Consider the following 18,960-nt stretch of genomic DNA (forward strand, 5'->3'; position numbering starts at 1 on the left):
ATTCTTGTACATAGGAGCAGTATTATAGTAGTTATATTCTTGTACATAGGAGCAGTATTATAGTAGTTATATTCTTGTACATAGGGGCAGTATTATAGTAGTTATATTCTTGCACATAGGAGCAGTATTATAGTAGTTATATTCTTGTACATAGGAGCAGTATTATAGTAGTTATATTCTTGTACATAAGGACAGTATTATAGTAGTTATATTCCTGTACATAGGGGCAGTATTATAGTAGTTATATTCTTGCACATAGGAGCAGTATTATAGTAGTTATATTCTTGTACATAGGAGCAGTATTATAGTAGTTATATTCTGGTACATAGGGGCAGTATTATAGTAGTTATATTCTTGTACATAGGGGCAGTATTATAGTAGTTATATTCTTGCAAATAGGAGCATTATTATAGTAGTTATATTCTTGTACATAGGGGCAGTATTATAGTAGTTATATTCTTGCACATAGGAGCAGTATTATAGTAGTTATATTCTTGTACATAGGAGCAGTATTATTGTAGTTATATTCTTGCACATAGGGGGCAGTATTATAGTAGTTATATTCTTGTACAAAGTAGCAGTATTATAGTAGTTATATTCTTGTACATAGGAGCAGTATTATAGTAGATATATTCTTGTACATAGGAGCAGTATTATAGTAGTTATATTCTTGTACATAGGGGCAGTATTATAGTAGTTATAGTCTTGTACATAGGGGGCAGTATTATAGTAGTTATATTCTTGTACATAGGGGCAGTATTATAGTAGTTATAGTCTTGTACATAGGGGGCAGTATAATAGTAGTTATATTCCTGTACATAGGGGGCAGTATTATAGTAGTTATATTCCTGTACATAGGGGGCAGTATTATAGTAGTTATATTCTTGTACATAGGGGGCAGTATTATAGTAGTTATATTTTTGTACAAGGGGGCAGTATTATAGTAGTTATATTCTTGTACATAGGAGCAGTATTATAGTAGTTATATCCTTGTACATAGGGGCAGTATTATAGTAGTTATATTCTTGTACATAGGGGGCAGTATTATAGTAGTTATATTCTTGTACATAGGGGCAGTATTATAGTATTTATATTCTTGTACATAGGGGCAGTATTATAGTAGTTATATTCTTGTTCATAGGGGGCAGTATTATAGTTGTTATATTCTTATACATAGGGGGCAGTATTATAGTAGTTATATTCTTGTACATAGGGGGCAGTATTATAGTTGTTATATTCTTATACATAGGGGGCAGTATTATAGTAGTTATATTCCTGTACATAGGAGCAGTATTATAGTAGTTATATTCTTGTACATAGGGGGCAGTATTATAGTAGTTATATTCTTGTACATAGGGGGCAGTATTATAGTTGTTATATTCTTATACATAGGGGGCAGTATTATAGTAGTGAAATTCTTGTACATAGGGGGCAGTATTATAGTAGTTATATTCTTGTACATAGGAGCAGTATTATAGTAGTTATATCCTTGTACATAGGGGCAGTATTATAGTAGTTATATTCTTGTATATAGGGGCAGTATTATAGTAGTTATATTCTTGTACATAGGGGCAGTATTATAGTAGTTATATTCTTGTACATAGGGGCAGTATTATAGTAGTTATATTCTTGGACATAGGGGGCAGTATTATAGTAGTTATATTCTTGTACATAGGGGCAGTATTATAGTAGTTATATTCTTGTACATAGGGGGCAGTATTATAGTTGTTATATTCTTGTACAAAGTAGCAGTATTATAGTAGTTATATTCTTGTACATAGGAGCAGTATTATAGTAGATATATTCTTGTACATAGGAGCAGTATTATAGTAGTTATATTCTTGTACATAGGGGCAGTATTATAGTAGTTATAGTCTTGTACATAGGGGGCAGTATTATAGTAGTTATATTCTTGTACATAGGGGCAGTATTATAGTAGTTATAGTCTTGTACATAGGGGGCAGTATAATAGTAGTTATATTCCTGTACATAGGGGGCAGTATTATAGTAGTTATATTCCTGTACATAGGGGGCAGTATTATAGTAGTTATATTCTTGTACATAGGGGGCAGTATTATAGTAGTTATATTCTTGTACAAGGGGGCAGTATTATAGTAGTTATATTCTTGTACATAGGAGCAGTATTATAGTAGTTATATCCTTGTACATAGGGGCAGTATTATAGTAGTTATATTCTTGTACATAGGGGGCAGTATTATAGTAGTTATATTCTTGTACATAGGGGCAGTATTATAGTATTTATATTCTTGTACATAGGGGCAGTATTATAGTAGTTATATTCTTGTTCATAGGGGGCAGTATTATAGTTGTTATATTCTTATACATAGGGGGCAGTATTATAGTATTTATATTCTTGTACATAGGGGGCAGTATTATAGTTGTTATATTCTTATACATAGGGGGCAGTATTATAGTAGTTATATTCCTGTACATAGGAGCAGTATTATAGTAGTTATATTCTTGTACATAGGGGGCAGTATTATAGTAGTTATATTCTTGTACATAGGGGGCAGTATTATAGTTGTTATATTCTTATACATAGGGGGCAGTATTATAGTAGTGAAATTCTTGTACATAGGGGGCAGTATTATAGTAGTTATATTCTTGTACATAGGAGCAGTATTATAGTAGTTATATCCTTGTACATAGGGGCAGTATTATAGTAGTTATATTCTTGTATATAGGGGCAGTATTATAGTAGTTATATTCTTGTACATAGGGGCAGTATTATAGTAGTTATATTCTTGTACATAGGGGCAGTATTATAGTAGTTATATTCTTGGACATAGGGGCAGTATTATAGTAGTTATATTCTTGTACATAGGGGCAGTATTATAGTAGTTATATTCTTGTACATAGGGGGCAGTATTATAGTTGTTATATTCTTATACATAGGGGGCAGTATTATATTAGTTATATTCTTGTACATAGGAGCAGTATTATAGTAGTTATATTCTTGTACATAGGGGGCAGTATTATAGTAGTTATATTCTTGGACATAGGGGCCAGTATTATAGTAGTTATATTCTTGTACATAGGGGCAGTATTATAGTAGTTATATTCTTGTACATAGGGGGCAGTATTATAGTTGTTATATTCTTATACATAGGGGGCAGTATTATAGTAGTTATATTCTTGTACATAGAGAGCAGTATTATAGTAGTTATATTCTTGTACATAGGGGCAGTATTATAGTAGTTCTATTCTTGTCCATAGGAGAGGATAGACGTGTGCTTGAGAGCTCTCAGCAGGGCGGAGGCATGGCTTCTGACCCAGGTGGAGGGGAGGGGAGCTGGCTGATGATCCAGGGAAAGCCCCTGGTCTGGAGTCTGGCCTGCAGCCTGCACCTGATGGTGATGGGAAGCTGGAGATGGTGGCTGGTGAGTCTTCTAAACCTGCTTGTTATGTTGGAGGATTAAATGCTAAAGTTACAAGGCAAAGTGTATTTAAGCTGGAATTGCATATCAGCAAACTAAAAGAAGAAATTAAGAAAGAGACTGATCCTAAGGTAAAGCTGATGAAGTGCGAGTGTCTGGATGATTGCAGCCGAGAGCTGCTGATCAGGAAAGAAAAACTGGAGAAAGGTTTAAACTCTGCGCCCAAAAAGGAGACTTGGGCTAAAGAGAAAAAAAAAGAATCCAGAGCCCAGACTGTGAGCAGAAAACGCTTCATAGGGAATAAGGACATTTAGGCTTTGTGCCCACGTAGCGTTTTTCAAGCGTATATGCTGCGGAATTTCCGCAGCGTAAACGCTTGAAAAACGCATGTATATCCGCACCCCATGGTCCCCAATGGCATTCCGCAATGTCAATGCCCATGCTGCGGATTTTTCCGCAGCGTATATGCTGCGGTCAAAAATCCGCAGCATGTTCATTAATTTTGCGGAAGCGCAGCGGAATCAATGTGCGGATGGTACCCAAGTCTGGATGAGAGGAGACAGGTACCAAAGAACCTGTAAAAAAAAGAATAAAATAAAGTTTATACTTATCTTCTGATGTTTTCCCTCCGTCGCACTGTTGTCTGAAGGACCTGCCACGTCATTGAGTCATGTGACCCACCACATGACTCAATGACGTCACCGCAGGTCCTGCACACAACAGCGTGAGCCGCTCAAGCCTCCGGATGGGGCAGCGAATGTATCAGAAGGTGAGTATAAAGTTTATTTTTTTATTTTTTACCATTCTGAACAAGTTGTCAAGCACTTTTCCAAGTGATGCTTGGAGAAGTGCTTGATAACCCGCATGCGGAAATGCATGCAAAGACGCCTCACAAACGCTTCTACCTGGCGGGAAAACCGCATGTAATATCCGCATGCGATTTTCCCGCCAGGGAGAAGCGTAAAAAATATGATTCAGGTCCGCAACGTGGGCACATAGCCTAAATATAAAACTGTGTACAGCATTGTGGAGCAAGGAAGCCCAGTGAGAAGTGCAGCGCTGATATCAGGGGCACAATGTGAGGGGTCCGAGACATCAGAAAGTGCTGCAGAGGAAAGTGTGCCAGCAAACGAGGGGTTAACTGCAGTGACCTCTCTATGCAGCAATGAAGTGAGCTCAGCTGCTGAGAGTGAGAAAGAAAGTGCACCCTGTACTGATACTGTGAGTAAGACCCCCCTCAGCGCTGTGAGTGAGACCCCGCTCACTGGTGCTAGTGAATGTCTGTCTGCAACAGATAATACAAATATTATAATGGACTCTGAGCCCTCCATGTCAGTGAATGGAGATAATACTGTGCAGCAATCAGTGGTGATGGACTCTATGTCATGTATGTCAGCGGATGGAGACCACACTGCAGTGGTAATGGACTCTGAGCCCTCCCTGTCAGTGAATAGAGACAATACTGTGCAACCATCAGTAGTAGATCTGGGTGTTGTTGCAGCACAGTCAGGTGTCAGTAATCATGGAGCTAGGGAGAGCTCCAGCACTAATCCTCCAGCAGCGGTGGAGATCTCCAGCACTGATCCACCTGCGGCTGGTGAAAGCTCCGGCACTGACCCATCTGCGGCTGGTGAAAGCTCCGGCACTGACCCATCTGCTGACCATCAGTTCAGGAGACTGTTCTCTAATGTCACCAGACCAGTGAACCCCCCGCCTCAGAGGAGAAACGCAGTCAGAATAAAATACACAGGACCAGAGGAGAACATCCCATCCAGAATTTACATTGGGAAAGTTCTCCTAAAAGACTTCATGAAGTTCAATGCATCTGAGGTCTACGCTCTGATCCATATCCCATCCAGCAGGATCTATGACATCAGCTTTAAGCTCCAGTGCGATCTGGATTTGTTCTGGAACATCTATAATGACACCAGAGAAGCTGAGATCTGGGATCACCTCCATTGTATCCAGCTGTCTAAGCCGCAGGAGATAACGGCCACTGTCCTGTTCCAGTCTGAGGTGGTGGCGGTGGCGGATCTGCAGCACTGGCTGAACCGGCAGTGCATAGTGAGAAGTCATCCTGACAAGATCTATGATGAGGAGCAGATATGGAATGGAGGATATACAGTGAAAATCCAGCTGATACAAGAGAGCGGTGTGACCAGACATCTGCCGCACTCCTTCTACCTGGGCTCAGAGAGGGGGATCTGCTACTACCCTGGTCAGCCACGTCTGTGCCATAGATGTGGGGGCCGGCATCTCGCCATAAACTGCTCTCGTATCACGTGCTCATTATGTGGACAGTCAGGTCATACAAAGGACAAATGCACAGGACCCGTCATCTGTAATCTGTGCTCAGAACCAGGGCATACGTTCCGGGATTGCCGGCATGCAGAACACAATAAATATAATGGCCAGACCTCCTCAGAAGTTATTCAGGAAGATGTCACCAGAGGTTCTGATGTCCCAGAAGCTGGTATGGATGAGGAGAGAAGTCACAGTATCAGTGAACCTGCTCCAGAGTCTGAGGTACTAACGGATGCTGCACTACTAGGACCACCAGCCACTGAAGAACCACCCAAAGGCCCACCAGCCACTGAACAAAGACCTAAACCGCCATCAGCCACTATAATAAGCTTCGATCAGCCACTAAAGTAGGGCCTAAAATGCCAGTTGTTAAAGAGAGGCCTAAGGTATCCCGAAAGCCTGTCACCAAACCATCCAAACATCAGCCCAGTACATCTGTGGAAGCAGTTAGTCCGCCTGCACTGTCCAGTGTGGATGAGGAAGGCTTTGTGACCGTAAAAAGAAAAAATGCATCTGTGGATCCCACCAGAAAAGTCACAACAGTACAGAAAACCTCTGAGCCTCCAGTGCTGGCGATAAGTCCTGGACGTTACAATGTGCTGGGAGAAGACCAAGATGAAGAGTCACAAATGGAGCAAAGTCCTTCATGCGTCCTCGAAAACGTCTCTGATGCGGGGGATCCTGACCCTCCCGTGTCCACAAAGAGATGGGGCACTACAGGTGACAGCAGTGGAAGGAGGAAAAAGACCAAAAAGTCTAAGTGATCAGGATGCGGCTGAGAATAAACTCCATTAATGTGAACAGTGTGAGGACTGTGAGCCGGCGGCAGGCGATTTACCAGCGTTTGTCTGACGAGAGATCTGACGTCTTCTTCTTGCAGGAGACGTATTTAAAGAGCAATGCTCATGTGTATGCAGCCAAGAGAGACTGGAGACTTGGGCCGTCATACTGGTCCTTCGGTCTGGAGAGAAATGACGGTGTGGGGGTCCTCTTTAATACCATGAATGTCCAGGTGGACAGAGTCCTTGAGATCTGTCCGGGTCGCTGTCTGATGCTGGACTTTACATTGGACTCCATCCATTATAGAGCGATAAACATTTATGCTCCGCAGACCAGGAAAGAGCGGAGGGAACTATTTGACCACATGAAACCATATTGCTTTACATCTAAAGTATTTATATTGTGTGGGGACTTTAATAATGTGTCCTGTAATGTGGACAGATCCAGCAGTCATAAGCAACTAAGATATGATGAGACGTTCCTTAATAATATAGTCCAGCAGGCCCACCTAGTAGACCCCTATGGGTCTCATCATACCAGTAAGACGTACACTTACCATAAGGGTGGTAATGCCAGTAGGATAGACCGGGTGTATATAAAGAGGGAGGTGAGATGCTCTCAGTACAGGATCAGCCCCCTGGAGTATTCGGACCATTGTATGGTGAGTGTGACGCTGGATCTGGCCCAAGCTGTGGTCTGTGGAAAGGGGTACTGGAAGGTGAACAGCTCCGTGGTCCAAGATCCTCGGTTCAGAGAGGCCTTCACCACATTCTATAATGAGCGTAGGACCACCCAGTGTATGTGTGATGACACAGCTGAGTGGTGGGAGATCATGAAGAGTGACATCAAGCAGTTTATAATACGAGCAGCCAGGAGACGTAGTAATATGGATTATATGAGATACACAGCCCTGAGACTGCACCTCAGCCGGCTATACAGCAGGATGAATGGTGGTGAGGAGGTGGACGGACGGAGCGTCAGCCATATAAAGCAGCGGATGAGGGAGCTGCAGTACGATCGCCTCAAGTCTCTCAAGGCGGAGGGACAGTTTGATAGTTGGGGCGTCCATAACCCAGATCCCTTTATTGCCTGTAAGAACAGGGTTAGTAAGAAGCTGATCACTGGCTTGTTAGATGAGAATGGGGTGGAGCAGTCAGAGCCGGAGAAAGTCCACAGGATCATTGGGGATTATTATAGAGATCTGTATAAAGGGGCTCATATTAATAAGGATGACATTAAAGCTTATCTGAAGGGGGTGTCCCTACCAACGTTAGACCTGGTGCAGGCAGATAGTATGGCCGATCCCATAACTGAGGATGAGGTGAAGAGGAGCATTGAGTCCTTAAAGGCCAACAAGAGCCCAGGACTGGACGGCCTGACCATCGAGTTTTACAAAGAGTTCAGGGACTTGTTGGCTCCGGACCTGGTGCAGGTCTATAATGATTGCCTCTCTGCAGGGAAGCTCCTACAGTCCCAGTATAGATCTGTTCTGGTTCTCTTAGCAAAGAAGGGAAATCTAAAAGATGTAAAGAACTGGCGTCCACTGTCTTTGCTAAACACTGACTATAAAATCCTGGCCAAGATCTTGTATTATCGGCTGAGTGAGGTGGCGGGTGAGCTGATCATCGCCAACCAGACGTGTGGTGTGAAGGGTCGGACGATAGAGGACTCATTGCTGCTGGTGAGAGAAGCTGTGACGTACATTAAGCAGCACAATGTGGGGGCGTATATTGTGGGCTTAGACCAGAGTAAAGCCTTTGATAGAGTCCATCATGACTACCTGTACCAGGTGTTGTTACACTATGGCCTCCCGATGCGGTTTGTGCAGTGGCTGCAGGTTGTGTATAAGGAGGCTGTAAGCCTGCCGCTGATTAATGGTCACTTGGCTGAGCCCTTCAGGATCATGTCAGGGGTGAGGCAGGGCTGTCCTCTCAGCCCATTGTTGTATGTCTTTAGTCTGGATCCTTTCCTCAGAAAAGTGCAGGATCATAGAGGTTTCACAGGGCTGAGGTGTTGCCTGCAGAGTACAGTGGAGGATGTAAAGTTCTGCGCCTATGCGGATGACGTGTCGGTGGTGGTGTCTTCTAGAGAAGACTGTACGGCTCTACAGCAGGAGATGACAGCCTTCTCCAATGTGTCTAACTCCTCTGTGAACATGGAGAAGAGCGAGGCGTTGTGGTTGGGAGGTGACAGTGATGTCTTCTCTGCGCCTATGCGGATGACGTGTCGGTGGTGGTGTCTTCTAGAGAAGACTGTACGGCTCTACAGCAGGAGATGACAGCCTTCTCCAATGTGTCTAACTCCTCTGTGAACATGGAGAAGAGCGAGGTGTTGTGGTTGGGGGGTGACAGTGATTTCTTCTCTGTGCCCTTCAGAACAGTTCAGGGTCAGATAAAGATTTTGGGAGTAGTGTTTGGAGCTGTAGATGATGGGAAGGTGAACTGGGAGGAGAAGCTGGTGGTGTGTGAGCAGAAGGTGCAGAGCTGGAGACACTGGAAGCTGAAGTATCTGGAGAAGGTCCGCCTGCTGAAGACCTTCCTGCTCCCGCTCTTCCTCTATATCAGTGTGGTGTTCCCTGTGCCCGATGCGTTACTCCCCAGACTTACCAATGTCTTCTTTCACTTCTTGTGGGGTAACAGAGTGAATGTGGTCAGGAGAAACATTGTCTATCTCCCCCATAAGGAGGGTGGTCTCTCCATGCCCTGTCCTGAGCTCTTCTTTAATCTCATGTTTCTTATGAAGAATTTCTCTTTTTGTAAGAATTCAGAGAAGACGCCATGGTCTTGTTTGTTTTAGAGCCAGATCCAGCAGTTTGTGTCCGTGTGGTCGGTAGGGGACCCCATCAAGAGAATCTCAGGCCGACTAAAGAATAATATTTCTTGGTATGGTGTCCATGTAATAAGTAAGGTTATTAGATGGAGGATCCTGTATGAGGACGTCAGGCAGCTCAGTAGGAAGGAGTTGTATAAGAACGTGCTGTCATCTCACTTTAGTGTCCATGTTCAATTGAGGGGCGCCCCAAGTCTAGATGTAAAACAGGCTGCAAAAAACGTACTAGATCCCAGAGTTCCCCCTCATATGAGAGACGTGGCGTGGCTGGGGCTCCATGGTAAGATGTACGTCAGAGACAACCTAAAGTGCAGGAATGTATCAGACAGATCCTGTCCTAGGGAAGAGTGCCCCCATATACAGGAGACTATGGAGCATCTGATTCTAGAGTGTCCCTTCAGTATGCAGGTATGGGAGTGTGTGTCCTTGTCCCTAAAGTTACCGCACCTGGTGGGACAGTCGTACGGTCAGCTGCTGTACGGAGACTTCCAGCCTGAGCTCAGGGCGTATAACCGAAGCTCACTGTATGTAATAAATGTGGTGACCATCTATCATCTGTGGTGGGCACGGTGCTGCCTGCTCATCAATAAGGAGGTCCTGTCCTGTGATAGTGTCAGGTATAAGATCCTGGAAAGTCTCAAGTCAGTGTATAAGAAAGATATAAAGATTAACCCAGGTAATGTGAACTGGAGGAACATTCATGTGGCGGGATTTATCAATGTTATCTAATATTATTGTGTAAGTGATGTAACAACACAGTATTTATTTTCTTTAATATTTATTATTTTGTGATTTTAATGTAATTATTCTGTAATATTTGGTTGTCAGTTTTAAATAAAAAGATCATTATAGTAGTTATATTCTTGTACATAGGGGCAGTATTATAGTAGCTATATTCTTGTACACTGGAGCAGTATTATAGTAGTTATATTCTTGTATATAGGGGCAGTATTATAGTAGTTATATTCTTGTACATAGGAGCAGTATTATAGTAGTTATATTCTTGTACATAGGGGCAGTATTATAGTAGTTATATTCTTGTACATAGGGGCAGTATTATAGTAGTTATATTCTTGTACATAGGAGCAGTATTATAGTAGTTATATTCTTGTACATAGGCGCAGTATTATAGTAGTTATATTCTTGTACATAGGAGCAGTATTATAGTAGTTATATTCTTGTACATAGGCGCAGTATTATAGTAGTTATATTCTTGTACATAGGAGTAGTATTATAGTAGTTATATTCTTGTACATAGGAGCAGTATTATAGTAGTTATATTCTTGTACATAGGAGCAGTATTGTAGTAGTTATATTCTTGTACATAGGAGTAGTATTATAGTAGTTATATTCTTGTACATAGGAGCAGTATTATAGTAGTTATATTCTTGTACATAGGAGCAGTATTGTAGTAGTTATATTCTTGTACATAGGAGCAGTATTATAGTAGTTATATTCTTGTACATAGGAGCAGTATTGTAGTAGTTATATTCTTGTACATAGGAGCAGTATTATAGTAGTTATATTCTTGTACATAGGAGTAGTATTATAGTAGTTATATTCTTGTACATAGGAGCAGTATTATAGTAGTTATATTCTTGTACATAGGGGCAGTATTATAGTAGTTATATTCTTGTACATAGGAGCAGTATTGTAGTAGTTATATTCTTGTACATAGGAGCAGTATTATAGTAGTTATATTCTTGTACATAGGAGTAGTATTATAGTAGTTATATTCTTGTACATAGGAGTAGTATTATAGTAGTTATATTCTTGTACATAGGAGCAGTATTATAGTAGTTATATTCTTGTACATAGGGGCAGTATTATAGTAGTTATATTCTTGTACATAGGGGCAGTATTATAGTAGTTATATTCTTGTACATAGGAGCAGTATTATAGTAGTTATATTCTTGTACATAGGAGCAGTATTATAGTAGTTATATTCTTGTACATAGGCGCAGTATTATAGTAGTTATATTCTTGTACATAGGGGCAGTATTATAGTAGTTATATTCTTGTACATAGGAGCAGTATTATAGTAGTTATATTCTTGTACATAGGAGCAGTATTATAGTAGTTATATTCTTGTACATAGGAGCAGTATTATAGTAGTTATATTCTTGTACATAGGCGCAGTATTATAGTAGTTATATTCTTGTACATAGGGGCAGTATTATAGTAGTTATATTCTTGTACATAGGAGCAGTATTATAGTAGTTATATTCTTGTACATAGGCGCAGTATTATAGTAGTTATATTCTTGTACATAGGGGCAGTATTATAGTAGTTATATTCTTGTACATAGGGGGCAGTATTATAGTTGTTATATTCTTATACATAGGGGGCAGTATTATAGTAGTTATATTCTTGTACATAGAGAGCAGTATTATAGTAATTATATTCTTGTATATAGGGGCAGTATTATAGTAGTTATATTCCTGTACATAGGGGCAGTATTATAGTAGTTATATTCTTGCACATAGGGGCAGTATTATAGTAGTTATATTCTTGTACATAGGGAGCAGAATTATAGTAGTTATATTCTTGCACATAGGGGGCAGTATTATCTTAGTTATATTCTTGTACATAGGGGCAGTATTATAGTAGTTATATTCTTGTACATAGGGGCAGTATTATAGTAGTTATATTCTTGCACATAGGGGGCAGTATTATTGTAGTTATATTCTTGTACATAGGGGCAGTATTATAGTAGTTATATTCTTGTACATAGGGGCAGTATTATAGTAGTTATATTCTTGTACATAGGGGCAGTATTATAGTAGTTATATTCTTGTATATAGGAGCAGTATTATAGTAGTTATATTCTTGGACATAGGGGGCAGTATTATAGTAGTTATATTCTTGTACATAGAGGGCTGTATTATAGTAGTTATATTCTTGTACATAGGAGCAGTATTATAGTAGTTATATTCTTGTACATAGAGGCAGTATTATAGTAGTTATATTCTTGTACATAGGAGCAGTATTATAGTAGTTATATTCTTGTACATAGGGAGCAGTATTATAGTAGTTATATTCTTGTACATAGGTGCAGTATTATAGTAGTTATATTCTTGTATATAGGAGCAGTATTATAGTAGTTATATTCTTGTACATAGGGAGCAGTATTATAGTAGTTATATTCTTTCACATAGGGAGCAGTATTATAGTAGTTATATTCTTGTACATAGGGGGCAGTATTATAGTAGTTATATTCTTGTATATAGGAGCAGTATTATAGTAGTTATATTCTTGTATATAGGAGCAGTATTATAGTAGTTATATTCTCGTACATAGGGGGCAGTATTATAGTAGTTATATTCTTGTAAATAGGAGCAGTATTATAGTAGTTATATTCTTGCACATAGGGAGCAGTATTATAGTAGTTATATTCTTGTACATAGGGACAGTATTATAGTAGTTATATTCTTGCACATAAGGAGCAGTATTATAGTAGTTATATTCTTGTACATAGGGGCAGTATTATAGTAGTTATATTCTTGTACATAGGGAGCAGTATTATAGTAGTTATATTCTTGTACATAGGGGGCAGTATTATAGTAGTTATATTCTTGTACATAGGGGCAGTATTATAGTAGTTATATTCTTGTATAAAGGAGCAGTATTATAGTAGTTATATTCTTGCACATAGGGAGCAGTATTATAGTAGTTATATTCTTGTACATAGGGGCAGTATTATAGTAGTTATATTCTTGCACATAGGGAGCAGTATTATAGTAGTTATATTCTTGTACATAGGGGCAGTATTATAGTAGTTATATTCTTGTACATAGGGAGCAGTATTATAGTAGTTATATTCTTGTACATAGGGGGCAGTATTATAGTAGATATTTTCTTGTACATAGGAGCAGTATTATAGTAGGTATATTCTTGTACATAGGAGCAGTATTATAGTAGTTATATTCTTGTACATAGGGGCAGTATTATAGTAGTTATATTCTTGTATATAGGAGCAGTATTATAGTAGTTATATTCTTGCATATAGGGAGCAGTATTATAGTAGTTATATTCTTGTACATAGGGGCAGTATTATAGTAGTTATATTCTTGTACATAGGGAGCAGTATTATAGTAGTTATATTCTTGTACATAGGGGGCAGTATTATAGTAGATATATTCTTGTACATAGGAGCAGTATTATAGTAGGTATATTCTTGTACATAGGAGCAGTATTATAGTAGTTATATTCTTGTACATAGGGGCAGTATTATAGTAGTTATATTCTTGTATATAGGAGCAGTATTATAGTAGTTATATTCTTGTATATAGGGGCAGTATTATAGTAGTGATATTCCTGTACATAGGGAGCAGTATTATAGTAGTTATATTCTTGTACATAGGGAGCAGTATTATAGTAGTTATATTCTTGTACATAGGGGGCAGTATTATAGTAGTTATATTCTTGTATATAGGAGCAGTATTATAGTAGTTATATTATTGCACATAGGGAGCAGTATTATAGTAGTTATATTCTTGTACATAGGAGCAGTATTATAGTAGTTATATTCTTGTACATAGGGAGCAGTATTATAGTAGTTATATTCTTGTACATAGGGGGCAGTATTATAGTAGTTATATTCTTGTATATAGGAGCAGTATTATAGTAGTTATATTCTTGCACATAGGGAGCGGTATTATAGTAGTTATATTCTTGTACATAGGGGCAGTATTATAGTAGTTATATTCTTGTACATAGGGGCAGTATTATAGTAGTTATATTCTTGTACATAGGAGCAGTATTATAGTAGTTATATTCTTGTACATAGGAGCAGTATTATAGTAGTTATATTCTTGTACATAGGCGCAGTATTATAGTAGTTATATTCTTGTACATAGGAGCAGTATTATAGTAGTTATATTCTTGTACATAGGGGCAGTATTATAGTAGTTATATTCTTGTACATAGGGGCAGTATTATAGTAGTTATATTCTTGTACATAGGAGCAGTATTATAGTAGTTATATTCTTGTACATAGGAGCAGTATTATAGTAGTTATATTCTTGTACATAGGCGCAGTATTATAGTAGTTATATTCTTGTACATAGGGGCAGTATTATAGTAGTTATATTCTTGTACATAGGAGCAGTATTATAGTAGTTATATTCTTGTACATAGGAGCAGTATTATAGTAGTTATATTCTTGTACATAGGAGCAGTATTATAGTAGTTATATTCTTGTACATAGGCGCAGTATTATAGTAGTTATATTCTTGTACATAGGGGCAGTATTATAGTAGTTATATTCTTGTACATAGGAGCAGTATTATAGTAGTTATATTCTTGTACATAGGCGCAGTATTATAGTAGTTATATTCTTGTACATAGGGGCAGTATTATAGTAGTTATATTCTTGTACATAGGGGGCAGTATTATAGTTGTTATATTCTTATACATAGGGGGCAGTATTATAGTAGTTATATTCTTGTACATAGAGAGCAGTATTATAGTAATTATATTCTTGTATATAGGGGCAGTATTATAGTAGTTATATTCCTGTACATAGGGGCAGTATTATAGTAGTTATATTCTTGCACATAGGGGCAGTATTATAGTAGTTATATTCTTGTACATAGGGAGCAGAATTATAGTAGTTATATTCTTGCACATAGGGGGCAGTATTATCTTAGTTATATTCTTGTACATAGGGGCAGTATTATAGTAGTTATATTCTTGTACATAGGGGCAGTATTATAGTAGTTATATTCTTGCACATAGGGGGCAGTATTATTGTAGTTATATTCTTGTACATAGGGGCAGTATTATAGTAGTTATATTCTTGTACATAGGGGCAGTATTATAGTAGTTATATTCTTGTACATAGGGGCAGTATTATAGTAGTTATATTCTTGTATATAGGAGCAGTATTATAGTAGTTATATTCTTGGACATAGGGGGCAGTATTATAGTAGTTATATTCTTGTACATAGAGGGCTGTATTATAGTAGTTATATTCTTGTACATAGGAGCAGTATTATAGTAGTTATATTCTTGTACATAGAGGCAGTATTATAGTAGTTATATTCTTGTACATAGGAGCAGTATTATAGTAGTTATATTCTTGTACATAGGGAGCAGTATTATAGTAGTTATATTCTTGTACATAGGTGCAGTATTATAGTAGTTATATTCTTGTATATAGGAGCAGTATTATAGTAGTTATATTCTTGTACATAGGGAGCAGTATTATAGTAGTTATATTCTTTCACATAGGGAGCAGTATTATAGTAGTTATATTCTTGTACATAGGGGGCAGTATTATAGTAGTTATATTCTTGTATATAGGAGCAGTATTATAGTAGTTATATTCTTGTATATAGGAGCAGTATTATAGTAGTTATATTCTTGTACATAGGGGGCAGTATTATAGTAGTTATATTCTTGTAAATAGGAGCAGTATTATAGTAGTTATATTCTTGCACATAGGGAGCAGTATTATAGTAGTTATATTCTTGTACATAGGGACAGTATTATAGTAGTTATATTCTTGCACATAAGGAGCAGTATTATAGTAGTTATATTCTTGTACATAGGGGCAGTATTATAGTAGTTATATTCTTGTACATAGGGAGCAGTATTATAGTAGTTATATTCTTGTACATAGGGGGCAGTATTATAGTAGTTATATTCTTGTACATAGGGGCAGTATTATAGTAGTTATATTCTTGTATAAAGGAGCAGTATTATAGTAGTTATATTCTTGCACATAGGGAGCAGTATTATAGTAGTTATATTCTTGTACATAGGGGCAGTATTATAGTAGTTATATTCTTGCACATAGGGAGCAGTATTATAGTAGTTATATTCTTGTACATAGGGGCAGTATTATAGTAGTTATATTCTTGTACATAGGGAGCAGTATTATAGTAGTTATATTCTTGTACATAGGGGGCAGTATTATAGTAGATATTTTCTTGTACATAGGAGCAGTATTATAGTAGGTATATTCTTGTACATAGGAGCAGTATTATAGTAGTTATATTCTTGTACATAGGGGCAGTATTATAGTAGTTATATTCTTGTATATAGGAGCAGTATTATAGTAGTTATATTCTTGCATATAGGGAGCAGTATTATAGTAGTTATATTCTTGTACATAGGGGCAGTATTATAGTAGTTATATTCTTGTACATAGGGAGCAGTATTATAGTAGTTATATTCTTGTACATAGGGGGCAGTATTATAGTAGATATATTCTTGTACATAGGAGCAGTATTATAGTAGGTATATTCTTGTACATAGGAGCAGTATTATAGTAGTTATATTCTTGTACATAGGGGCAGTATTATAGTAGTTATATTCTTGTATATAGGAGCAGTATTATAGTAGTTATATTCTTGTATATAGGGGCAGTATTATAGTAGTGATATTCCTGTACATAGGGAGCAGTATTATAGTAGTTATATTCTTGTACATAGGGAGCAGTATTATAGTAGTTATATTCTTGTACATAGGGGGCAGTATTATAGTAGTTATATTCTTGTATATAGGAGCAGTATTATAGTAGTTATATTATTGCACATAGGGAGCAGTATTATAGTAGTTATATTCTTGTACATAGGAGCAGTATTATAGTAGTTATATTCTTGTACATAGGGAGCAGTATTATAGTAGTTATATTCTTGTACATAGGGGGCAGTATTATAGTAGTTATATTCTTGTATATAGGAGCAGTATTATAGTAGTTATATTCTTGCACATAGGGAGCGGTATTATAGTAGTTATATTCTTGTACATAGGAGCAGTATTATAGTAGTTATATTCTTGTACATACGGGCAGTATTATAGTAGTTATATTCTTGTATATAGGAGCAGTATTATAGTAGTTATATTCTTGGACATAGGGGGCAGTATTATAGTAGTTATATTCTTGTACATAGAGGCAGTATTATAGTAGTTATATTCTTGTACATAGGAGCAGTATTATAGTAGTTATATTCTTGTACATAGGGAGCAGTATTATAGTAGTTATATTCTTGTACATAGGTGCAGTATTATAGTAGTTATATTCTTGTATATAGGAGCAGTATTATAGTAGTTATATTCTTGTACATAGGGAGCAGTATTATAGTAGTTATATTCTTTCACATAGGGAGCAGTATTATAGTAGTTATATTCTTGTACATAGGGGGCAGTATTATAGTAGTTATATTCTTGTATATAGGAGCAGTATTATAGTAGTTATATTCTTGTATATAGGAGCAGTATTATAGTAGTTATATTCTTGTACATAGGGGGCAGTATTATAGTAGTTATATTCTTGTAAATAGCAGTATTATAGTAGTTATATTCTTGCACATAGGGAGCAGTATTATAGTAGTTATATTCTTGTACATAGGGACAGTATTATAGTAGTTATATTCTTGCACATAAGGAGCAGTATTATAGTAGTTATATTCTTGTACATAGGGGCAGTATTATAGTAGTTATATTCTTGTACATAGGGAGCAGTATTATAGTAGTTATATTCTTGTACATAGGGGGCAGTATTATAGTAGTTATATTCTTGTACATAGGGGCAGTATTATAGTAGTTATATTCTTGTATAAAGGAGCAGTATTATAGTAGTTATATTCTTGCACATAGGGAGCAGTATTATAGTAGTTATATTCTTGTACATAGGGGCAGTATTATAGTAGTTATATTCTTGCACATAGGGAGCAGTATTATAGTAGTTATATTCTTGTACATAGGGGCAGTATTATAGTAGTTATATTCTTGTACATAGGGAGCAGTATTATAGTAGTTATATTCTTGTACATAGGGGGCAGTATTATAGTAGATATTTTCTTGTACATAGGAGCAGTATTATAGTAGGTATATTCTTGTACATAGGAGCAGTATTATAGTAGTTATATTCTTGTACATAGGGGCAGTATTATAGTAGTTATATTCTTGTATATAGGAGCAGTATTATAGTAGTTATATTCTTGTATATAGGGAGCAGTATTATAGTAGTTATATTCTTGTACATAGGGGCAGTATTATAGTAGTTATATTCTTGTACATAGGGAGCAGTATTATAGTAGTTATATTCTTGTACATAGGGGGCAGTATTATAGTAGATATATTCTTGTACATAGGAGCAGTATTATAGTAGGTATATTCTTGTACATAGGAGCAGTATTATAGTAGTTATATTCTTGTACATAGGGGCAGTATTATAGTAGTTATATTCTTGTATATAGGAGCAGTATTATAGTAGTTATATTCTTGTATATAGGGGCAGTATTATACTAGTGATATTCCTGTACATAGGGAGCAGTATTATAGTAGTTATATTCTTGTACATAGGGAGCAGTATTATAGTAGTTATATTCTTGTACATAGGGGGCAGTATTATAGTAGTTATATTCTTGTATATAGGAGCAGTATTATAGTAGTTATATTATTGCACATAGGGAGCAGTATTATAGTAGTTATATTCTTGTACATAGGAGCAGTATTATAGTAGTTATATTCTTGTACATAGGGAGCAGTATTATAGTAGTTATATTCTTGTACATAGGGGGCAGTATTATAGTAGTTATATTCTTGTATATAGGAGCAGTATTATAGTAGTTATATTCTTGCACATAGGGAGCGGTATTATAGTAGTTATATTCTTGTACATAGGAGCAGTATTATA

This window comes from Phyllobates terribilis, unplaced genomic scaffold (genome assembly GCF_046119375.1).
Source record: "Phyllobates terribilis strain yellow unplaced genomic scaffold, ASM4611937v1 Scaffold_8__6_contigs__length_399053987, whole genome shotgun sequence".
NCBI classification, from domain to species: Eukaryota; Metazoa; Chordata; class Amphibia; order Anura; family Dendrobatidae; genus Phyllobates; species Phyllobates terribilis.